This window comes from Macaca nemestrina, chromosome 14 (assembly GCF_043159975.1).
Source record: "Macaca nemestrina isolate mMacNem1 chromosome 14, mMacNem.hap1, whole genome shotgun sequence".
Classification (NCBI taxonomy): Eukaryota; Metazoa; Chordata; class Mammalia; order Primates; family Cercopithecidae; genus Macaca; species Macaca nemestrina.
In genome coordinates, this window is record NC_092138.1 from 46,081,170 (window position 1) to 46,107,510 (window position 26,341).

Sequence of the window (26,341 nt, forward strand, 5' to 3'; positions counted from 1 at the left end):
AGGCCGGAGGCCATAAGGGCTCATGCTCTTTTGGCCTGCTAGGGACAGTTTCTTTTGAAGCTTTGTACCTCCAGCTACAGTGATCCCACATTAGAATATGCAAATAGTACGGCCTTTAAGTGTCTCGGAAAAGGGAAAGTTCAAATTTACTTAATTCTATTTTTCCTCTGAATTTTATAAAACATTATTGAAGTGGCATCAGAATATCATTCAGAATGTCAGTTTTAGAATATTTCAAATATTTACCTAAAGGTTTTTTAACAGCAGCTTTTACAGTCTGAATGTGGCACTAAAAGCAGATATAAAATCGACTTTTTTTGTACTTCATAAGCCCACACTTGCATATTTAGAAGGTAGGGATAAGGGTCTCTCAGTTTGCCAAGTATCTCCAGCCAGGATTAATGGATGGATGGCTAGATAGACAGATAGGATAGATTAGATAAAGAGAGATGAATAACTGTAATAATAAATATGCCATGATAAACTTATTTTTTAAAAAACAGATCGACCCTCATATTATTATCATATAATCCCCAGCTCTCAGACTCCTAAAATTTGGTATCTGTTATTTTGAAACAAGATATGATTTGTCCTCCCTGGCTATACGGAAAAGAAGGGTGACTATAAAATTATATTTTTGTATTACTTAACACCATCGTAAAATCTGGCTCTGGGAAATTTGCTCTCTGAGTCCTACCAGATTCTTCTGCCCTCACACCTCCCTGCCACTCCCACAGCAAAGGTACGGCCCCCTCCGCTGCCAGCCACTGTCTGGATGCTAACTCTGCACATTGATGAGAACTGTGAGGACATCACAGCCCAGGCTCAATTCAAAAGTGACAGGACCAGGTCACAATCCCCAGCCTTTCTGACCCAAAACCCACATCCTCCCTCTTTATGCCACTCGGGTGCAAAGTGAAGCTCACTGGGCCTTCAACTTGGAAAAAAAAATGTCTTCTTTACAGAGCGAGCCATTTCTTGTAGCATTTAATTTTTTTACCCTCATTCACCCATGTCTATCAGATGCCTCCTCCATCAGAAAGCAAACTCCCAGAAACAGGTTGTGGTAGATTTGGGCTGGTGTTTGCAGCCACTCTAATGACCAGATTAGGTCTCTGTGTGGTAAGCACTGAGCTGGCCAGATGGACCAAAGCTGTACATGCCTGGGGCACATCTGTTCACAGTTTATAGCCACAGTGAACTTCAGTTTTTAGAGAGACATCTAAGTACCCTCTTTATGACTGCCCCAAGCTTTCCTCTGCCTCCTGTGGTCATACAGGCCTTAACTGCCACCCTCCCACCTGCAACTTCCGGCCCCCAAACACCCCCTAGGGAGGAATACAGCCCTTCTCCTGCCTGTGTCCCTCCATTGATTTCCTGGTTGGTGTTTGTTTCCTCATTCTTGCAAACTGGGCTCCTCCCACTGTCTTCCCACCTTTGTTACCTTGCCCCCGAATAGCTGTCACTGAAACCACTGTTGACCCTAGACTTTCCAGAATGCCTCCCCTCCTCCCCCTGCATCCTTTATTTAACGGTGGCTGCCTTAGGCGAAGCTGATTAATCTCACCTCCTCCACGGCCACGCTTTCTTCCCTGGGGCTCTGTACTACCTCTGCACTTTGTTTCCAGATGACCTCCTCTATTCCATCACTTTTAACTGTAGCAGACTCAGGGAATGTCTTACACAAACACACACACACACACAGACACACACACACACACACACACACGCGCGGAACTTGAACATACTCTCTTCCCTCTATTCACCACCGTGTCTCTCCCAGCTCCTCCTTCTTTTAAGGAAAGTTGCCACCATGTCAAACTACAATCAAGTTTTACTGTCTTTGCCTGAGGCCATTTTCTTCCTCATTCTCAACTCCTCATCTTCAAGCCTAAGGTACTCATATGATTTATCATATTGAGACTCTCTTTTCCTTAGGATCTCCAGGAATCTTCCACTTCATTCTCAGCAAAAATGTCTTAATTCAGGGCCCTGTCTCTTACACCTCAGCGAATGTAATGTTTGACTTTTCGTGATGTAGCCCAAGACAAAAAACAAGACGGTCACATTTAAGGCAACCTTGAGGGGCTCATGTAGTAGTACAACACATTAGAAGCACCTTGTTCATTGTGGATATTTAATAAATTTTGAAACAGGGAGGAAATAGTTAAGAATGTGGTCCCTGGAGTCAGGCAGACCAGGGTTCAAATTCTGCCTACATCCCTTAACATCTCTGAGACCCCAGGGAAGTGACTGAATCCCTCTGAGCCTCACTTCCTCTTCCATAAAAGATAAATTATAATCAGAGTCGTTCTTTCCTGGGCTTGTTGTGAAGATTAAGTGAAATAATGTGTGTGAAGGCTTAGCCCCAAGTCTGGTATAAAATATTAGTTGAAAAATATTATCTTTTATTAAATATTAGGTTGATGCAAAAGTAATAACAGTTTTTGGCATTACTTTTAATGGCAAAAAGCACAATTACTTTTGCACCAACCTAATAGCATTCAATAGACAAAGAACAAACCCTTTGGTTTAGGGCCGTAGCCTCTTACAGCTTACTTTTGAGTCTAATTTTTGTTTTTAAAAATCTCTGCTTATTTCTAGGCTTAATTGACCAAAAATGATTACCATTGCCCCCTAGGCCAATTTCTAGTTTCTTGCTTCTGCCATACATTTTGGGTCTGAAGTTCAACAGGAATCAGGCCGTCTCCCCGCTTTTTCTACCACTCTCAGAATTCACCTCTTCACTCTCTATGGCCTTCCACTGTCTGAGAGCTTGGAGGTAGCTAGGGGTCACGTTGGAGGACAAGCATATGGCTTGGAAAGCATTCTCTTTGACTCACTTTACCCCCCACCCAGCTGTATGCATTGTATAGATTTTTAAGCCAAACACATGAAAGGCATGAAATTCTTCCACGGAAGTCTCACCACCAGTTCAACTCTTGTAATTAATTGGCCAGTAAATTCAATCAAAGAAACAGGGAATTCAGTTCAGTCATAGGTTTAGATTTTGCTCCCCGTTTTTTGGTTAGTTGTGGCTGAGCCACCACTGCAATTGAGACAAAAGAGTTGGATCTGGATTACATCAACCGCCTTTAAGCACTTTCAAGGAACTTGCCTTGGCTCCGGAGAGCTAAGAAGTAGGCATTTCACTACCTTTTCAGCAAATGGTGATTTTCCTTGTCAGCCCCATAAAGTGAAAGTTCTAGCTGTTCCTAGGAGAAAAAAGAAAAAAAGAAAAAAGGAGCTCAGTTTCACTGTCAAGGCCAAGAACTGGAAGCCAGAACACTTAGAGCTCTTGGTTCTGTTGCATGATTAATTCTCCATGAAAGCACTTAATTTTCTCTCCCTCATCTTCTGCATCTGTAAAATAGGAGTAAGCAATACCCTAGAGTTGCCAGAGATCAATGGGCAGGGACAGGCATTAATGAGGCAGCATATGAAATATTCAGTGAGATTCTTGGATAAGGAGTTACCAATGATAACATGCTTGCTTACCAACTTCCAGATTTAGCAAATCTGTCGTGTTAGTGCATACTAAAAATTAAAGGATAGCAAGAAGTACAAATTTAATTTGTAAAAACTCTTCAATTACTGGTTTGGAAATGCCCCTTGGAGATACAGGCTTCATTCTGGCTTGCTTTTCGAACTCAGTCACTAACCACGGGGTGTGAGGGTCCCGCTCCTGCAGTCTTCAGGGCCACTGGCTCCACTCTCCGCCCCCAGCTTTGTGCTATAGCTTCCAATCTGATTTCACAATAAAAGGTCACATAGCTGCCTTTGGCTGCCAAGTTTCAAATATGCCCTGATGTTAACCCTTTAGAGGCTACAGAGCAGTGGCATTTTTCTCAGTGCTGTTCCAGTATTCACATAATGGGTCATCTAAGTCCCAAGAATATGCCTCCCCTCCACTCTCCACATAGGACTCCATAAAGCCATTTCATTGAATGAAAATGTAAGATGCCTAAATGTGAGATGAGAATGTAAGATTTCCTAAATTGATTTTATTGTGAAGAAGGTTGTGTTGTACTATTCCACCCTCAGAGTGTCTTAACCAGTGAGCATCTTGTAGACAGCCCTTCCCAGACATCCTGCAACACCTTACCCCATCCCCTCCAAAGTCTCTGGGGACTGAAGAAGGCTAGAGCCTCCAGCTTTCCTCGGAGAGGGGACCTGGGCCTTGGGCTTCCTGAACCTCATTCCGACTCTCCTTCATGTTCTTCTTTATCCTGCCGCTTGAAAAAGCCAACTTGGAGTATACATGGACAAGCTCCAGAAAGCAGTGTGCTCTCATCAGTGAGTCCATCTAGTGAGGAAGCCAGACGGAGTCAGGCCTCTGGACCCCCGCGGTGGAACCAGGCCAGCAGTCAGCTTAGAATGTCTAAGGAAAGAGACTCCAGCAGCCAATCTAACCTCACAACCCCACAACTCCTCCCTGCCATGAATCACTCTTTCCTTGCTGGTCCATAGAGCTTTGGTGCAGCCCTTCAGAGACCCGGGTGCATTGCTGACGTGCCTGTCTAGCCCACTCCCCTCTGAGGCCTCGTGGGCAGTGTTATGATTTTCTCTGTGCTCCTCTGTGCCTAGCACCGTGCCTGACACTTGAGAAGCCCTAATTGTCAGATGAATCAACAAAGATAAAATATCAGTTGACAATTAACCTACTTCAAAGGATGAACAACTCTATTTCTGGAAACTGTATTGAAGTAATTGGTTCACAGATTAAATTGCTAAAGTTCTTACTGGACAAGTGAGTGAGTGACTTTTTTGGCATACTTCATAGTAAGTGACACATCTTTGACCAGTCACCAGGAATGTGAGTTTATCCACCAAGCATTTATTGAGACCCGCATACGTGCCCAGGACTGTTCCAGTACAGTGGGGGAGGGTAGCAGGGAAAGGGAAATAGAACAGAATTGTGAGTGCTGGGTCCTGTCCTCCAGCATCTTCATCCTAATGAGGAGGAACAGATCCAGAAAGCCTGTGGCAGAACACTTGGGACACTCCAAGCTGGCCCCTCAACCCTGGACAAACTTGCTGAGATGTAGACATGGCTCAGCCAGCCAGATTTGTTCCGGGCAGAGTGTCTCGGGACCACATCATGTCACAATGCAGTATGGTCACATCATTAAAACATCCAGACATGCCTTCAACCATTATGTAGCCAAACCAGTGTCTGTGGGGAGATGAGTGGTTTCAGTGAAATCACAAGTCTGAGAGCAGAAATGGCAAATGAAGAACTTCACTGAGCAAAACCCCTGGAAAAGCGAGGGGGCCGTGCCAGCCTCTTCCTTCAGAGCCCAGAGCTGTTACCGCTTCCTCCCACCTGCCTAGGTTTCCTAACTTCTCTTGAGAAGTGGGTGTGGCTAACACATTAAAAAAAAAAAATAACTTGGCACCTATCCAACCCCCCTTTTCTTCACCTCTGTCTGCTATAGCAGCTGGAAAATCTAAATATGGTATTTCCCAGCCTTCCTGGTGATCTCCTGGCCAACGAGACAGAAGCACAAGTCAGCTGGAGTCTTCTTAGAGAGTTTCAGCTCTCCTGACACCACCCCTACCCAAGCCCCTTTTCTGTCTTGAACACAGACATGACCGCTCAAGGTGAGGCAAGCCTCTTGTGAACACGAGAGAAAGGTTAAAATCAGCACAGAGACATTGGTCCCGACACCACGGAGGCCAAAGCAGCCTTCAGATGTCTTGTTACGTCAGAAAATACAATTCTGTTTAAGTCACTGTTACGTTGTCTGTTATATGCAGCTAAACATATTCCTAACTGGATTAGAGAGTTTAAAATTTCCTTTTCTTTATATGAGGAATGATCAATAAGATAGCAAAAGTGAATAACAAATAGGAAAGAGGAATATGGTAGCAGAGAAACTAGTATCCCTGGGACGTGCGATGACATTTATGGAACAGCCCATTGTGACTGGCTGTGGACACAAAGTGGGCCCTTTCCTGCCTCCCGGTTAACACAGCATAGAACCTTTTAAAATAAATAGTGTTTTTTAACAATAAAACCTCAATTAGTCATCTAACTATCCTCTAACTAGAACTCTCAAGTCGTTGGACAAGCTCATGTTATTCATGACCAATATTTGGACTGATGCTTTAAAGTTTTAGAAAGCACTTTTATATACATCATCTGGTATCATCTCTGCCATCTTTATCAGCCCCTTAAATACAGATAGGCACAAGAGTGCCTGCCTGGCTTTGGAGAGGCAATCCTTGAATCTTCCAGAAAATTAACTTATTAGTCATCATATGTGAAATATATTCTGGTTTTATTTTTTTAAATACGCTTTTGTTAGGCAATACAGCGTAGTTGGTTCATAGGAACATTACTCATCAGAGCCACAAAGTGGAGACAACCCAAATGTGTATCAACTAACGAATGGATAAGCAAAATGTGGTATAACTATACAATGGGATATCATTTGACCATAAAAAGGATTGACATTCTGATACATACCACACCATGGCTGAGCCTTGAAAGCATCTTGCTAAGTGAAAAACAAGCCGGACACAACGACTACGTATTATATGATTCCATTTATGTGCCACATGGAATAGGCAAACTTGTAGAGACAGAAGGTAGATTAGTGGTTACGAGGAGGGGGAAGAGGGAATGGGGAGTAATGCTAATGGATCTCAAGCTTCTTTTGGGGTGATAAAAGTGTTCTAAAATTAGATAGTGGCGATGGTTGTACAACTTTGAACATACTAAAAATTGCTGAATTATACACTTTAAAGGGTTTTATGGTATGTAAATTATAACTCAATTACGCTGATATCTTTATCATATCTCATGATGGTATAAAGCCATCTTCTTGGGTTTGAATCCCAACTCTGCCACATACTGACTGTGTGATTTTCCTTAACTTCTCTGAGCCTCAGTTTCCTCTTCTGTACAGTGGCTGTAGTAAGATACCTTATCTCATAGGACTGTTGGGAGGATTAATTAAAACATATAAATTTCTCAGAATTGTATCTTTCATACAGGGAACACTGTGAAAAAGTGTCTGCTATTACTATCATCATTATTCAAGCCTGGGATTTTTATTTGACACAAAGACCATTATTTGTGCCCAGCTGTGGATAAATGTGTTTAGAATTATAGATGACTTTTTGGTGTGGAGTTTGTCCTTTCCTTGTCTATTTGCTATGGAAGTGGGGATCTATTTTGTGCTTGGTTGCTTGTAGGTACAAAGGTAGTAATTTGGAGCACAAATAAATACAACCCAGGTCTCACCAGCTGGTGATTATACACACACACACAACAAGCTATGATTTTGAACCCTGCATATCTCCAGAAAGGAGCTTGCATGAGTCTGCAGTTTGTTGTTGGAGCTTCAGTGGGCACCAGGTGTCCGCATTTCTTTCCTTTCCTGCATCTTCTTCCTTTCCTTCCTCTATGGCTCCCATAGAGCTGCCTAAAGGAGCCCCTGCTGCCCCAGGACAGTGAGCGTCCCCAGAGCGCCATTTTCCACCCAGGCTGCCATCTGTGATGTGCCCAGAGCAGGCTGCGGATCCTTGCAGGGAAGAGGAGGATAGAAGCTTCCATGGCTACAGGATCACCTGGGCCCCAAAGCAGTGGATCCATGCCAGAATCTCACCTTCTCAGGAGAGCAGCTCTCCTGTGCTCTGGCTCTCATTCCTCTAGGCATGGGTTCAAACCCTGTCTGCCAGACCAGACTCAAAATAGCTGTTCCTGCATGCTAGCCAATATCTCCCTTTTCCTTCTGCCTCTTTCCCAAAGAAAATGTTACCCATGCAGTTAAAGGAACAGTCACAAACAGGTGCAAATAAGGTGTGAAAAGTGGGCCTGTCTACACTAGCAACACCTGGGACCCAGCTTGGCCAGCCAAACTCTCTATCCCAATGTGGATAAAGAACTACCATCTTGACATTACACAGGAATGAGGTGTAACAGGGCAGTCTTTTAAAGGAGCAGGCATCACTGATCATTGAATAAATAGTTATTGATCACATACTATGGCCTGGCACTAGAGTGGTGCTAGGGATATCATTATGAATAAATGTAGAACTGCCTTATTCCTCATTTGCAATGAGGAGAAACAAAAGATGAATGTTGAACACAATTTTCTTTTCCATGGAAACATCAATGGTATGCTACCACATTTGGATCAACAAGACACTTTCCCAGCCTGGCCCCTCCGATTCCCTCCTAGGAGAACCAGAAAGATAAACATTCTTTTATATGAAGTTGACATGGTTTTATTTTCATGAACTAGGAGTGGCCTTAATAGACAACAGGCCCTGCTCTCCAGTCACTGCCAGAAAGAAGAGCTACAGACCTTCTATTCTGAAACCATATCCCCAAATCCTTAACTGACTCCAGGTTCACAGTCCTATGCAACCGTTACCTTTTGGCCTATAACATGGCTAAACATATTTGATGCTTCTCATCTAAAACTCCAGGATAGCACATTAAACATCTAGTTGCCAGGTGGTCATGCTATACTATTCCTCTAGGATAATGAAAATTCTCCTAGGACAGGTTGTGGAACCCATCTAAGAAACAGAATAAAATATTTTGGGAAGAATTATAGTAAGCATGATTGAAACAAACATGAAAAGATCTAATTAATCCTCTGTTAGCCAGAATATTCTCTACCTCTTAGAATTCTGGTTGTTTGAAGTTTTCTTATGCCCTCAGGATTTGTCATAACCCACTCAAAGTATTGCCCAGCAAGTCTTTATGGGGGCTGCTCCAACGTTTGAGTGGTTCATACTTCCACTTCTGATATACACCCCAAAGAACTGAAGTGAGGACTGGAATGAATATACACAAGCACATGAAAAAATGCTCAGATTCACTAATCATTAGGGAAATGCAAATCAAAACCACGATGAGATACCACCTCACATCCATTAGGATGGCTACTAACAACAACAAAAAAGCCAGCTGAAAATACCAAGTGTTGGTGAGGATGTAGAGACATTGGAACCCTTCTGCACAGTTAGTGGAAATGTAAAATGGTGCAAGTGCTATGGAAAACAGTATGGAGCCTCTCCAAAAAATCAGAAATAGAATTACTGTATGATCTGGAAATTCTACTTCTTGGTATATGCTCAAAACAATTGAAGGCAGAGTCTGGAGGAAATATTTATAGACCCATGTTCATAGTAGCATTATTCACAATGACCAAAAAGTGAAAGCAACACAAGTGTTCATAGATGGCTGAATGGATAAACAAAAGATGGTATGTACCTACAACAGAATACTATGCAGGCTTAAAAAAGAATGGAATTCTGGTACATGCTACAACATGGATGAACCTTGAAGACGTTATATGAAGTGAAATAAGGCAGGCACAAAGAGAACAATATAGTGTGATTTCACTTATATGAGGTACCTGGAGTAGTTAAATTCATAGAAACAGAACGTAGAATAGAGGTTACCAGGGGCTGGAAGGATGCAGTGACCAGAGCCTGGAAGGAGTTGTTGTTGAATGAGTAGCGTTTCAGTATGGAAAGATGGAAAAGGTCTAGAGATGGATGTGGTGATGGTTGCCCAATGATGTGAATGTACTTAATGCCATTGAATTGTCCACCTAAAAATGCTAAATTTGTTATTTATATTTTACCACAGTAAAAAGAAAATTAAATAGAAAAGGAATAGGTGTACTTAGAATGCCTCTTGCATGGATATGAGAAATGATCACAGTAAACTCTTCTCTCCACAGCCTTAAGATCTTTCCTTTTCCTGGTTGTTTATGCCTCAGAAGATGCTCAGCCCCATGGTCTCTATTCTTATCATCCAATAAGGAGTGTCTAAGTGGCACTGCTGCATCCACATGTAATTTACAAAAATAATATTTCATCCTTGCTATTGGTACTGTCTGTGGCTGCCTGCTGAATGGGAATCATTTCACAAGGTTCCAGCTGGCCTTCCTCAAAAGATAAAATCCTGTAAAGGATGATTTCTGGGATCTACTAAGAAGAGCATAATGAAGGTTGTAGAACAAACCAACTTAAAAAGGTGGTGGCAGGGGGTAGATATTGCCAACTTGCAGAAATTCCCTCTGCCCCCTTTACACCAAAGGAGCCATATCTTCATCTTGTAATAAATGCAAACTTGGAAAGGCTCACAAGCCCGCCTGCCTCTTCAGCTAATGACAGCTTCAATTATGGGGCCTAATCCTGCATTCCTGACACTCCCCTTATCCCTGCATAACTTCCAGGGGAGTCAAAGGGCCCTCTGCCCTGGCCCTGGTGAGGGAGACATTAGTTATGCAGGAGCAGTGCCTGGGGCGTGCTGGCAAATTTAAGGGTCTGTTCATATAACTGCACACACTTGGAAGCCTTAAATCCTCATACTTTGACTCTTCACCTTATACTGAAATAAAAAGCCACAGTAACTCCATTAAAAAGTGTAAAATTCCTCTACAGGAAATGAATACTAGTTTGCTTCCAACTTACATTGGTTTTAGGTTTCTTCTTCCCACCCCCTTTTTACTTTTAATGTTGGTGTTCAATTCCATGGAAAATATTTTCTATGAGGAAAAAAAACAACAAACACAAGCACCATGCAGGGTCTTTGCATTTTATTTACTAAACTAGGCAAAACGTCTTTGATTTGCTGGCTCTTACTCCCTGGTAAATCAGTGGGAATTCCTCACACATACAAGGTTGGCTTAAGTCACCCTATGGGGACACCTAATGACCTCTGGCTTATTGAGAAGTGGCCTTGTTTTATATACTAATCATCCACCCAGCTGTATTAGTAATGAGACTATAACTCATTTTCATCCTAGGCACACACTGTGCATTATCAGTCTCCTAATTAATCCCAGACAATTCAGGGGGCACGTATTCTTAGTTCTGATTTTCCTCATTGCTCCTCAAGCCAGAGAATCAGAGAGTCGGCAAACAGAGGGTCGTGCTCTGTGTCCCGGAGGCATGCCCCTATGTCCCAGCCCAGAGCCCACTTCCCCCCAACACACTCCCTCTGGACTGGGGAAGCCCTGGGAAGCAGCACACCTCTGCTGCTCTCTGAGGCAGTGGGGCTTCCTCGGGGGAGAAGGAACCTGGGGTCAGCAGACATCCTGCAAGCCCGCTTAATGGACACAGTCAACAGCAGCTTCCCCAGAGGCGGAAAATAAATTCAAAGCATTGGTAGACAGCAAGCAGGCTGGGCTCCGTGCTCTGGGCGGCTGAGACTCCCACACATTTGCCTCAAGCCCTCATTGCATTCACCTTTGTCTCCTGGGATGCAGGGGAGTGGCTCCAGCCTCCCCTCCCCACCTCTCTGAAGAGACAAAAACAGGTAACACATTGCTAGGCATCAGTTCCAAAACACTGAGCTGGTATTAGCTCCTTTTCAAAAAGGAAGACACAAGCAGTTGTACATTTTCAATCATTTAACTGCTTATTTTTAATGTCCCCAGTTAAAAGGGAAAAGCGGCACCTACAGTAGCCAAGCTCTTAGCTTGAATGCGTGATCTCATTTTATCTTCACGCAACCCCGTGAGGTAAGTGCTATGAGCCCTCTGTTACAGATGAGAAAACTTAGAAGCTACGTATCTTGCCCGATATCACACAACTGGCGGGTAGATGAGCTAGGCTTTCAATGCGGGCCTGCCTGAGCACAAAGCCCATCTCATCCTGTACAACTCCATTTCAGGCTCTATGCCAGAGAAGAATCTGAGGGTTCATATGCTTGAAAACATGTTCATCTATGAATGTCTAGTATTGCTAAATGGAGTATAATTGCTTCTGCTTTATTTCTTTGTAAAAATCACCATAAATCATCCCCCGGCTTCCCTTTCTCCCCAGGTTCTGAAATCTGGCAAGGTGAGTATTAAACTATGAGCACTGGCATCTATAAACACCTTCAAAAGAGGACCAGTTCTTTTCACTACTGGGGCCCTCCAATGCTGGGAAACCTTCCCTTGTTGGGTTTAAAGGAGCACTAGGTTTAGGGTCAGGAGCTCTGTGTTCAATTTCTAACCTCCCCAAGCCTTGGTTTTCTTTTTTTTTTTTTTTTAATACTTTAAGTTCTAGGGTACATGTACACAACATGCAGGTTTGTCACATAGGTATACGTGTGCTATGTTGGTGTGCTGCACCCATTAACTCGTCATTTACATTAGGTATATCTCCTAATGCTATCCCTCCCCCCTCCCCCCACCCCACATCAGGGCCCGGTGTGTGATGTTCCCCTTCCTGTGTCCAAGTGATCTCATTGTTCAATTCCCACCTATGAGTGAGAACATGTGGTGTTTGTTTTTCTGTTCTTGCGAGAGTTTGCTGAGAATGATGGTTCCAGCTGCATCCATGTCCCTACAAAGGACATTAATTCATCCTTTTTTATGGCTGCATAGTATTCTATGGTGTACATGTGCCACATTTTCTTAATCCAATCTGTCATTGATGGACATTTGGGTTGGTTCCAAGTCTTTTCCTCATCTTTATAATGGAGATCATAATACGTATATTGCTGCTGTCTTTGCAGGATGGTTGTGAAACAATAGTCCTCAGCCTCCTTTCTAAGCTTCTATTCTAATCAGTCAGTATGTTTTGGAAGGCCTCAGTAAAGCAGTCTTGAGCATCTCTCTTCTTATTCCATCTCCCTAGGCAATTCTTGTCCACCCCAATAGTGAGGATGTCAGCACTCCACCCAGCTGCCCTGGGATCTCTTTTTAGGGTTTCTGTGCCCCACCCCTCACCAGCTGTGGTGTGCTTTCAGCTGCACCTGCAGCCGTTGGAGGAGGAAGAGGTGGAGGAAGATTGCCCTCAGGGATTGCCCAGGAGTTTGCACAGCCCCTCCCAGTGAAGTTCCTTTGCAATAGTTGGGGAAGCTGTGACTTACTCACCAGAGCCCCTGAGAGATCAGGCTAAAGCCTGTCCTCTGCAGGGATCACCCCTTGATAATACCTTACCCTGAGGTAACCCCATGCTCAGCTTCTTCCCTCCCCTGCTCCACTCCCCGCTCCCTGACCAGTCTCCCAGGGGAACACAGCCTTAATAAGTAACTTGTACATGACCCCTCATCTCAGGGTGTTTCTAAGGACCTCCTCCAAAAAAAATAATGGTTTCTGTTGCACCTATTCCAGGCTTCTCTGAGCTCCAGATCCAAGAACTGAAATTGTTCCTTGACATCTTTCATATTTCTCAATGGCAGCCTCAAGGTCAAACACCCAAAACAGAACTTGTGATCTTTTCATGTCCCCAGTGCCTTCCAGTGTTCCCCAGCTCAGTAACCCCTCCTTCTGTCCCCTCTCATCCATCTTTCAAGGTGGAATCCTAGGAATCTCTCAAGGCTTTCTCACCTTTCAACCTACCTTCCTCCTCCCCAATTCCATACAAACCATCTGCAAGCTCCTATCATTTTCATCCCCTAAATGTACCTAAAATCTGTAAAATTCCCTCCATCAACTTCTACCACCACCCTGTCCAAGCCACCATCAACTCTTCTCAAGATACTCATAATTCCCTCTAATAGGTTTGCATACCTCTCTTTCAGTTTCCAGTATTAGTGATCTTTCCCATCTAATCATACCACTTCCCTACACAAAGCTCTTCGGGAGATTTTTATTGTTCCTAAGCTAAGCAGAAGACTCGTGGCGAGGCTCACTAGGCCGTGCATGGCGCCAGCCTCACCTTTCTTTGCACTCCAGCCCCGGGTACTTGCCTCCTTCAGTTCTTTCGACCAGAATGCTTTCCCTCTCCTCTTCCTTTTCATTCTTCCCAGCCTTCCACTCAGCTCAAGCATCGCCTCCTCATCTCCCTGCCTAAGATGAATTCCCTATTTAAGATTCCTATAACACCACGTACACCTTCTTCTTAAGATCTGCCACTGTTGCAAGGAGTTGCAGTCAAATGATTACCAACATGTATCTGTGTGGTCACGTGGCTCAGCAAGCCTGGTACAAGTGCTTTGAGAACAAGGGCTACATGAGTGGTGTTTTTTTTTTTTTTTTTTTTTTTTTTTTTTTTTTTGCCACTTTATCCTCAGTAGCACCTAGCAGGCGCTCAGTGAACTGCATCATGACTAAGAAACTGCAGCACCACATGGAGAGGATTTTAGGAGGGGTGTTTCCCTCAATGCAAGCAGGGGCAGTGTCTCTTGTCACTGAGCTATTGCTGTTGCTGTTCTGCTTCAGGCTGGTGTGACCCAGAGAATCAGAGAAATACGCTATCAAATGATGAGTTATTCTCTCTGAAGACAGGACATGAAACACATTGTAGGCATCAGTTCCAAAACATTGAGCCAGTATTAGCTCCTTTTAAAAAAGGAAGACACAAACAATTGCACATTTTCAACCATCTAACTGCTTATTTTTCAATGACCCCAGTTAAAAGGGGAAAGGGGCAATTGTGGAGCGCCTACAACAGCCAAGCTCTCAGCCCTGAATGCATGATCTCATTTTATCAACACAGCAACTCCATGAGGTCAGTACCATGAGTCCCATGTTATAGATGAAGAAATTGAGAAGCTACGTGTCTTGCGCAGTATCACACAACTAGTGAGGAGATGAGCTAGGCTTTCAATCCGGGCCTGCCTGAGCATAAATTCCATCTTCTTGTCCTGTAGAACTCCTTTTAAGGCTCTACTCGAGACAAAAATCTGGGAGTTTGTGTGCTTGAAAACGTGTTCACCTGTGAGTATCCAGTATTCCTAAATGAAGTATAACTGCTTCTGCTTTATTTATTTGTAAAAATCATTATAAAAGCTTTTTCTCTTGATCCAATAGATACTATATTTTGAAAGAGTGTGATTCAAAGTAGAGACCACGAGTTTGTGTACAACAAGGACCAGGTAGTATTTATTTTGCGCATGCCCTGAAGCTAGTAGGTGCTCAATAAACATTTGTGAAATGAAATTCAACTTCTCTCTTATTGAACTACTGTGTTAATATGAAATGTTAGAGATTTGTGGTTCCATTTATTTTCTTCTCTCAGCATTCAAGACCAAGAGTTTGATTTGTTTTATGAAAATTAAATAATGTATTTGGAAGCACAGTAGTGACATTTTTCTCTTTAATTGCTGCATGACTCAATCACAGTATTGCAGAGTGTGGGAATGGGAAGGAATCCATTTCGAGGAAGGCTGGTGCTTTTTAGCAGGGAAGCACATCTGCGCATCTTCGTGTTTTACCCCATTCACTACACAGAATCTGTAGAGCCTGAGGTAAGCAATATACCTGAAACCGATTCTTTGTCTAGGACTTCCTGGCAGGCCACAAGCAGTGACCATAGCCTCAGTGTCCCTGTGGCAAGGGAGGCTCTATGTTTGGAAAGACAAAGGGTGTCCTTCCCAGTTCCTCCCGGAATCAGTGTTATATGTGTTGTATGCTTTATACTTCTTTTTTGCCAGCTTTGTCTTGTTGAAGTTTGCCTTGATTTGACAACCCTTACAGTCTAGTCAGATTGAAGGGGACAGAAGAGAAATATCGAATTCTCAGCCTCGGAAAAGGCTCTTGATAATGTCACTCAGAGCCAGCATTTTGGCCACACTGTGTGCTCTAAACAATACCTTTATACATTAACTTTAGGACTGAAGCCTGCTGCCCTCATTCTAGATGTTCTGTCCCAGATGTTTCCTCCTCCTGGTTCAGATCTCAACTCAATGCCATTTACCCTGACCACCGGTAGGGGCAGGGCTTTGCACAGCTATGCATTTGTTCCCAAGCTCTTGTCAATCTCTGAAATTATCTTGTTTATTTTTCTGTTTATTTATCTCTTTCCCCCACACTAGAATGTCAACCATGCAAGGGCAGGGATCTGTCTTTATTACTCCTCCCTTCCTGGACCTACAACATGCCTGGCACATTAAAAGCACTCAAGATTACTTGTCATATTGGTGAATGAGTAACGATTTCATCTGAGCATCATGGTCCGTTTTAGGGCAAGGGAATGCTCACCTCCGTTTTAGAGAAGAGGCACCTACATCTCTGTGACACTCAGCGATCAGCCTGAAATCACAGGTAGGTCTGTAGCAGAGTCGTGACTTGAACCCAGGTCTTCTGTCTATGATCTGGGAAGCAGAGTGAACTTTTGCCCAAAACTTAGGTCATGAAGGTACTCTTAAAAACAAGGGCCCCATCAAAGATGATCAAATGCCAGCTGCTTTGGGTATAAAGGCCTGATTCAACCCTGAATCCGTTCCCCGTACCAGAGATGAAAACTCGTCTACAAGATGAACTTGCAGGTGCAGCCAAAGACTGCTTCCTGCACCAGCTTCTGCGTTTGTGCACCAGGACCTGCACTCATCCCTCCGTGGCCTTGGCCTCGGGCCACACTGGCCTCTGGGTCCCTCATTCCAGGAGGCTCTGGCTTGACTCTAGACTTTCGGCAATTTTTCTGATGTCCTAATTTCTTGATCACCTGTGCTGACACGATCCTGATTTCCTTCAATATGTCTTTTTTCCACTCCTGGGAAATTTATGTCTGCTCCAGCATATGTCCCCATCTTCCTTTGTGAAAAGAGAGGCAAGGAGCGGGAGTGGGGGAGAGCCATTTAATATTTTTGAGCGATGTCTTCATGTTCTGTCAATAAATTGCCTCTGCCAGCTTTTAGAGGCCCTATTGGCTGTTGTACTGACCTCTTGTTCCTTCTGTACTTGAAAAATGCCTTATTATTTATCTTAGCCTCTCTCGCAATCTTTTCATTCCTCACCTTTGCTTTCCTTATCATGTTTTTGCACTTTAACTTTGTGCTATAATTTCTCTAGCTGAGTCGCTGTTTGATTTTTTTTTTTTCATACTTTCTCGCTTTCCTAGTTTTGATTACTTCCCCTACCACACCACATCCTCTTTAGAGCTATTTGCTTGGCCTATTCTCTACACTTCGTGTATTTGTTGCTAGGTAGCACGTATTTTCTTTGGGCAGTTTCTATTCATTTCTCTCTGATTACACTCTTCCATCGGCGGCTGTTCTTTTCAATCTCTTCGTGCCCTTGGCTTTTCTTGGTAGGAGCTGACTACTTTATTTGATCTGGGATCTCCTGCATGTCCTTCAAAGAGGGTCCTAATGCCTGCTGAGCCTTATATGGGGTGTGTATTCGTTTGCTAGGGTTGCCCTAACAAAATACCACAGACTGAGTGGTTTAAACAACTTATTTTTTCACAGTTCTGGAGTTTGGAAGTCCAAGATCCAGGTGCCGTCAGGGCTGGTCTCCTTTGAGGTCCCTGTCCTTGGCTTGTGGAAGGTCACCCTGTTGCTGCCTCTTCACATGGACTTTTCTTTATGTGAGCATATCCCTTGTGTCTCTTTTTGTGTCCAAATTTCCTCTTCTTATAAGGACACCAGTTAGATTACATCAGGGCCCACCCTAATGGCCTCATGGCCTCATTTTCAACTTAGTCATCTCTTGAAAGGCTCTAGCTCCAAACATAGTCACATTCTGAGACACTGGGAGTTAGGACTTCAACATGTATATTTAAGGAGACATAACTCAGCCCATAACAGAATAAGCAGTAACTCCTGACATTCGACCATGGGTCAAGAGGAAGCTAGGTGCCTCAGTTTACATGTCATCCAAGTTTCCCCAAGTCAGACTGCCTGTAGGTACAAGTGGAGTCGCCTTACAGTAATATTCTACAGATACTGGCAGGCCCTCAAGCCCTACCAAATACTTTTCTACATACTTCAGTGAATCTCAGAGAGTGAATTCCACTAACAAGACAGTCAGATGAGAATGGTATCTTCTGGACTCCTCAGCCAATATCTACCTTCTGGATGTCCCTGACCACTTGGCACTAGTGCTGATGCTGGGCACCTCTGCCACTTCTGCTGGGTATTGCCATTGGCTGGCACCACCTCCTAGGTGCTGCCAGACACCTGCAGTGCCATGGTGCAGACTGCAGTTCTTAAGATCCCAAAGCCACACCACGAAGGTGGAAGGCAGAAGCCTTTTTACCTTCCATACTATGCTTTGTCCTCAGGTGCCAAGATGGTGATGCCCTATGCCACACGTTTTCTCGATCTTTCAGTGAAGCACCCTGATTTGTTTTAACTTCCAGCTCCCCTTTCTTAGTATTCAGGCAGGAGTCCATGCAGCTTGAGACAGGCACACTCAAACACTATCTGCTTGTCTGCCATTGAGGTGACATACATCCACCAATTTTATCATCCGTTAGAACGAGTTCTCCCACGTGTCTCCTTGGTACCTCCTGCAAGAAGACTTGGGGTAAACGCACTTAGCTATGGCTATCAGCTATGGACTCAATGTTTGTGCATCTCCCCCAAATTCATATATTGAAATCTTAACCCTCAATGTTGATGGTATCAGGAGGTGGGGCCCTTGGGAGGTAATTAATTCATGAGGATGGAACCCTCGTAAATGGGATTAGTGCCCTTATAAAAAAAGACATGAAAGCACTTGTTTTTCTACCTCTAGTTTCCTCTGTGTTAGGATAAATGAGAAGATGGCCATCTGCAAACCAAGAAGCAGGTCCTCACCAGACATTGGATCTGTCAGCACCTTGATTGCTCTGGAACTGTGAGAAATAAGCCACCCGGTCTATGGTACTTTTCTTAGAGCAGCCCAGACTAAGACACTATTCTATAGTGGTCACAGTTTAGGACCCTCTGCATACATATGCAATTTGGACACAAGTTGAGTCCAGTTCTGACATCTGTAAAATCTCTGTTCTCAGTCTTCCACTGAAACAGCATACTGGGTATGCCTCTCTCCCACCATGGGAAGCTGCAGGTAACAGACAATTACAGTGAATGGAAAATTGAGAATGAAGGTGATGGCAGAAACAACCGGGACAATCAAAGTTTATTGAGACTTACAGGTGCCTGATGCTGTGCTATTTTCTGGAATTGCAATGGTAAACATGAATGCATATGATTAAAGTGTTTACCCTTATTTTAGGATTTAAATTGTGATGAAGGATAAATTAAGATAAATTTTTATAATATTTTCAGTGTTAAAGATTTGTACAATTGCAGCACAGAGAGCCAAAAGTCTACCCAAGACACTTATGGCAGATTTCCTGTGTTTCCAGAGTGCTCACATGAGTACATGCACCTTAGTAAATATGCCGGGCATCACCACCCCACCCACGCCCACTCACACCTTGAAAGGTGACATTCAGCTGGGTGTGCTGGCTCATGCCTGTAATCCCAGCACTTTGGGAGGCCGAGGTGTGCACACTGCTTGAGCTCAGGAGTTCAAGACCAGCCTAAACAACATGATGAAACTCCATCTCTACAAAAAATACAAAAAATTATCCAGGCATGGCAGCAGGCAGCTGTGGTCCCAGCTACCTGGGAGGCTGAGGTGTGAGGATTACCTGAGTCTGGGAAATCAAGGCTGCAGTGAGCCAAGATCGCACCACTGCACTCCAGCCTGGGTAACAGAGGGAGACCCTGTCTCAAAAAAAAAAAGAAAGAAAAGAAAGAAAGGTGACATGATATATAACCTTACCCCTTCTGGCTCCAGGCACCAATTTACCAATCAGATATCAATGACTTAATCAGAGCCAGCTGGGTTCTCTGTCCTCAGCAGTAGAACACTGAGGGATGGAGTCAGGTGTGCCCACAGGATGATAGGCACTTTACCTGAAAGGTTATAGGAGATTGGTCCTGAAGTTGATGCCAGTGCAAGCCAGGAATGCCTATGAGGAAAAGATATGGGATTCCTAGGCCACATGTAACCAGAGAAGAATGGACCTCAGGAAGACGGGGAGTGGACAGAGGCACAGAGCTTGGAGGCTGCAAGTCCCTGTGCCTCTGTCAGGAATTGACACTGGATCATGGTTTCCTGGGTCCAGTCCCCATGGCAACCCACAGCACTTCTTTCCTCTTACTTTCGTTAAGATTCTCTGTTGTACTTCCGTGGTAATTCTCCTCATAACTTCAGCTCGTTTAACTGAACTTTTTTGCTCTGCAACCAGAGCCTTCATTGTAATAGCCTTGTGGTTACTCAACTATAGTCTTTGGTACAATTTTTCCTTCTTTACCGTGCTCAGTCTTTATTAAGCAGCCTCAGTGTCACCTCCTCTCTGAAGCATTCCCTGACAGCTCTCTCCTTTATGATCCCTCAGGATTCTGTTCATAATCATCGTATTGCAGTGTAATTTATCTGTTTATAAACATTTTACTCCCAGACCACAAGATCCTCAAAGGCAGAGCTCTGGTACCTACAAGGCACTCAGTAAATGTTTGCGGAATTGCCTTAGTGGCTCTGAGTTGGTTCTGGAAGCAGCCCGCCAGTCAGTATGCCATCCAATCTGCTGCTCAACCTTCCAGCCACTTGAGGGGCTCTGCATTTACACTGACTTCGCTGCCTCACCCCTTTACTCTCAGTTCTATCTTTTCTCAGTCCTCCTAGTGTCCAGGCTTGCTTGTTTGCTGGGTCCCCCTGCTCTGTGCAAACTTGACTACCTTTGGATCAGTGACAATTCCAAGGCGACCCCCCTGGGGCAGGGCACAATCTGTTTCCCAGGGTTCTAGAACTCTTTGCTGAGTTTTGGCTCCTCTTAACCGCTTTGTGTGGTTGCCTGGGGCCCATGCTACCTGTGTGTCTGCTCATGACAGCATCCTCCACCTGATCCAGCCATCTGTTTATTTTGGCTGCATCTCCGTCTTTATGTTCCCTCTTCTGAGAAATAGTGAATGGTAGCTACTCTCTTTAATCAGCCAGAGGCTCTCACTACCTTGTCCATCGGAGAAAAATTGACTCCAGATCTGTAGCAGCTTTCTTGCATGGGAGAAAACACCGGTGCTCATTTGCTCAGGAAAAACAACAACAACAACAACAAAAACCTCTTGCTCCGCTGAGACAATTTTCCTTTATGGATTGCAGGGCCCCCTAGCAAGCCCACCGGGTTTTCCTGCCAACTGCAGCTATATATCCAAGCTGCTGACTCACCCCCTGTCAGCCTGGGGCAGGGGGTGGCGACTGGAGAGTTTCACAGCCTCAGGATGTTTATTTGCTTCACTTTCTGTTCTCTGATAGGGAAGGTTTTGCAAGAGGGGTTTCTGCCAGTGCACCTACTGTGCTATCCTCAGTACTGATAGATATGTGATTGCCTGGGAGAGCAGGGGCTTAAACACACTGGGGTTCTGACACCTTTGCCCTCACCTTGGGACACCTTTCTGGCTTCTGCTTTTGGGAGGGGAAAAGAAAAGACAGAGAGACAGATTCAAGTTTAGCGTTGAGAATTTCAAAATGGACTCTCTTGCCTCTCTCTCTGAACCCCACCTCTCATGTAGATAGCTTGGGCTTTTTATAGATGCTGTGACCTTCATGTTTATTGGTCTGGAAATAAATAAAAGAGTAATAAAAGAGAAAGAGTAAGAACTTCTGGCTAAAATATTGCCCGCTGGCTTCACGTGCCCAGGCTGTTTCTGGTCCCCGCAGGGGTCAATGCTGTGTGTCCGACTGGATACACGTCAACTCAGGATGGGCCAGTATCTTGAAAGGCTCCTCCTTGCTTGAGATTAAAGAAACAGCACTCCTCTGCCAGGCAATACTTCAGACTCTCCTTTCAGCCTTTGGCTGTGGGGCAGGACATGGACCGAGAAATGAAGACAGCCTCCATCCAGGGCTGAGAGCCCTGAGTGATGAGCAGGGGAGTGGACAGTGCCTGTCTTGACTTTCTTCCTCTCCATGGTTTGCTTCGTTCTCCATTAGGATATCTCAGCACATCAAAATATTAGCTAAGAAGATACTTTAATCTGAGGACAAAGTGATACCTGTGTAAACTAACTTATCAACAAAGACAGCTAGAAGGTTTTTTGCACCTGACCATAAATGATACCCCAAAGCTTTTCTATGAAAAACTGATTTTGTGATTTGGGGCAGCCTAAAAGTATGTGTAATAAAAGAGAAAGAGCACTTAATCCGAGGCGGGAGCCTCAGTTTCTAACGCTAGACTCATTACTAACGATGCCACTTTGGGCAAATAATTCTATTTATCTGGCTTCATTAGTGACTTCAGTGGGAGCAGCTTTAGCAGAGAAACTGACATTGTAATTGCCAGATCCATAGGCTAATTTTCATTCCTCATCCTCCTTGACAACTCCACCACATTTGGCACTCTTGACTGCTCTTTTCCTTCTCGAGACCATCTCTGCTCTGGGCTCCTGGGACCCAGCCTCTGTGAATTCTTCTCCCCGCTCTCTCCCAGCCCTTCGCACCCTCCTTCTCTATGCCCCATAATCCCCCAACCCAGCACCGCCTGTCCATTGCCTGGTGGTGGTCCCCAAAGCTGTCTCTTTTCCCCTCTTCTCCTCACACATCTGTGTCATACATAATCCTGTTCACTCCCACGGATCCAGCCACCATCACTTTGCTGGTAACTGCCATATCTCTTCTTCAGAACTCTCCCCACACCTCTCCCAAATGCAGACCGGCCTTTCCAGTGGCCTGGAAGATGCCTCATCTACATTGCACGTTGAGCACTTCAAACTCAGTCAGCCCTTGACCGAGCTCATCGTCTCTGACATGTGTCCTACCCAGCCCTTAAACCTGAATCCTTGCAGGGCGGGTTGCGGGGGACCGATTCTGCCCTCTATATTTCAGTCAGTTTCAGGAGCTATACTATCTTTCAAGCTTCACTCTCCCTAACAAGATGTTGCTCAGGAGCTATACTATCTTTCAAGCTTCACTCTCCCTAACAAGATGTTGCTGCCAAGTCTACCTGAGAGCCGTTCCTCACATCTTCATGCCACTGGCTGCTGTAGTTAGGTAATCAGGGGCTGTCACCTGGATCTATGAAACAGTACCAGAAAGAGTCAAGAATAGGTTTAGCTGATATAACAGGAAGCTGAACTTGCCGTGGCTTAACCAAATAGTGATTTTTTCCTCACACAGTAAGAAATGCAGATGTAGGAGATCCAGAGTCAACATGGCCACCCCACAATGCCTCCAGGGACCCCGCATGCCTCCTATCTTTCCAGTCAGCCACTCTTGCCATATGGTTATCCTCGGTATGCTTGTCACCTCATGGTCGCAAAATGGTTACCTTCTTCTACATCCACATTCCAGGTTAGGAGAAAGGGAAGGGCAAAGGAGAAAAAGCAACTGCCTCCTGAATCTGACCCTTTTCAAAGAGCTCTCCTGGAAGCTCCACCCAGGGAAATGTCCCTTGACATTTCATTGGCCAGAACTGTGTAGTGTGACCTCTCCCTCTGCAAGGAAGGTTGGGAATGGTAGTGGGGGTTTTGTTTCTTTTGTGTTCTTTCGCATGCAGCACCCATTGCCTCTCTGAATAAAATTGAGGTTCTGTTAGGAAGGAAGAAAATGAGAACTGATACTGAATAAGCAAATAGCTGTGTCTGCAACAGCCTGGTCTTGGTCCCCCAGCCATCAAACTCTTTCCCTACTTCTCTACCCTTCATGTCCCTAAAAAGGGATTGGACCATATTGTTCCCCATTCTAACTATCTGTGTTGATTCCTTGTTGGCTACAGAATAAAGAACAAACACCATAGCCCACAGTCTGGGTCCCATCTTCTTTTCTATGCTCTCCTCTTGCCATCACCCTCTCCCCTGAGAACACACCATAGGTCCCACAGAAATCACCATGGTTTCCTCTGCCCACAGTGCTGTGCCTTTCCACATGCTATTCTAGTGCCCTATTGCCTTTCCCATTGTTGGCCATTTATTCAGCCCTCATTGCTGGGGAGGGAAGAGGCATATATCAACTCGGATTTCTTCCTTAACCTTTAGAAGATAGACCTTCTTCACACTTCTGAGTCCTCCCCATTCGCTGTGGGCTCCACTCCATGGGACAAGGTGCTCAGCCTGAGAAGACAGAGCCCAGCCTTAAGTGGGTCATGTTTCCTAGAGGGTGGGGTCACTGAGTTGAAAGAGAACACAAATCCCCAAGCATGGTGTATTCCACTTCTGGCTCTCTCAGAGAAGCCCTGGATCATCCCCATTACTATTATTTCACAGCTGCTCCCTTGAGTAAAGTGCCCTTGAGTGGGACATCCGTCATCTAGGGCAGCAGCTTGTCCTGACCAGTTCACCCCACTTCTGTAATTCATCCATGCAGTTGCTTCAGGAAGTTGGCTTAGCATCTTCTCAACAGAGTTAGAAGTCTTTCTTGTCCTCTCTGTGGACAACCTGAGCATAAGGTCCCAGCACTGCTCTCATGGAAGTTAGGGTCCCCAGGCCAAAGGCATGGATGTGAGTTTTTATCAGAGCTTTGCATTGTGGTATAAGCCTTTGCCAGTCATCTAATAAAATCAATGTTGAGTTTTTCATACAGCCAGGGATTCTTGTATGCAGACAATGGTGTGCTGATCGGTGTTTAACACCTGGGTCTGGGGGCAGGGGTAGCTGTAGAAGAAGAGCTCTGGCTTGTAGAGTTTGCCAATTTCTATGGTGTAAATACTCCCACCATGGCTAAATTCAAGCTACCAATGCGATACAACTGAAAATGCAGTAGGAAAGAGGTTGGCATGACAGGCTCCCTGGGCCAGTTTGACCTGGCTCCAATGCAACAGCAGGAGACCTCAACCGGGGAAAAGGATGTGGATTGAAGTCTAGGCACAAAAGCCATACCCAGAACTCTGCAACCACCTCCTTAGCAACATGTTCTCTAAACCTACCCCCATCCTTCAGATGGATCCCTATTTTCCCTGCGATTACACAACTCTGTGATGATTCTTCTCCCACAGCATTGTTTTAAAAAATCTTCTTTTGGGCAAATAAGTTTACTTTTCCTTGGTATATATGCCATCAATCATTGATGCCACAAAGAGGCTGTGAAAGCCTTGCTCTATTGAATGATGAGCAATGCCCTGTTGAATCCTCGTCTCACTGAGGAAGCCGCCACACCTTGGGTCACCACTAGGAGTCACTCTTTAGCACCGGGAATAGACAGACTCAATAGCACTTAGCACATAGTAGGGCTAAATGCCCATGTGTTGAAGGCATGGAAGAACTACCAAATTTAGGGTAGATGCCCCCTCTTGGGGGTCCCATAAACCTTTGAAATCAGTGGACATTATCATCCTATATACCAAGATTTTGTAGTATCATGTGGTAGGGTGTCGTATGAGTAGGTATGACTGTCCCATCTCTAGGTCATTCACCTTAGTATGCGGAAACCTAGCACAGTGTCCAACATGAAGAAGCTACTCAGTAGACATCTGCAGAATGAGTGATGGAGCCGAATATGTAGTACTTTAAAATATTCCCTAAGGAGGTTTAGTTTCATTTCTTTTTTCATTTTCTTCTTTTGTTACTATTACTATTGTTTTTCCCACAAAATTCCTGCTTTCAACATGATGGTACCAAAAGAAAAAGAGAGAGAGAGAGAGAGAAAAAAGAGTTCAATGAATTGCAGCTCCCAGCTGGTTATTATTATTATTTAAATTTTGGCTTTAACTTTGTGGGCAGCTGAAGCCTATGATTTAAGCCATCTCTAGCTGAGCAAGGGGCTGTGCCCGCCCAACCACTCTGATTTCCAGAATGCACTTTGCTGTGTCAATATACATTACTTGTCACATTGCCATGAGTCTGAGAAGTTTGATCTCTGCTCTTAGATTGTTGTCATGTGTCAAAGCATACAGCCCAGGGGGAATGACTACATTGCGCAGGAAAAGCAGACATCGAGCCGTGGTCAGACCGCCTCAAAGATAAACACTGCTGTGTGGACCAGAAGAAGAAAGGTCGAAAAACAATCTGAAGCCTCAGACACTGTGAGGTTTTTTCACTGTCATTTTCTCGCCACTCTGAGGCTTCCATTTTATCAGCATGTGCAAATATACATTTTTCTTCCAACTGACCTTCCGACAGCCTGTCCCACAATACGGGACTAGCTTGAGTAGGTGGCCCTGTCATTGGTGAAACGGGGTGGTATCTATGATGCCCTCAAATGGAAGCTGAGTCTGCAAGCCCCCACCCACTGTCCCCTGCAAAATGAAAGCTCAGAGAAAATGTAAAAATATAAGTAAACTCAGGGAAGAAAAGTCCACTTCAGTGAGTATGAGCTACCCAAGCAGGAAGGCTGAAATCATTGGTTGCTGCTGCTGCTGCTGCTGGTGCGTTTTCTATTTTTTGAAGTCGGCTAAAAACAAACAAACAAATGAGTACGAGTAGTTCTCATTAAAAAAGGAAAGGGCAGAAGTCAATCTCCCTGTTTAAAGACGCCCACACACTTGAAATAGTTTCCTAGAAAGACAGATAGAATTTAACTGGGTGTAGCTTAGCACACTCACAGAGCATTTTTACAACACCTCCCGAATCCTCAATGGCTGATCCCATGGTATGACAGCAGCATGCCACATTCATTGCACCAGACAAGGATTAGGGAGTAAAATTTGTCATGTATGTAAATTGTAATCACAGTGGATGGTTGTATGTGCTCATTTAGGCATTTTAACAGTGTGTGATGCTATC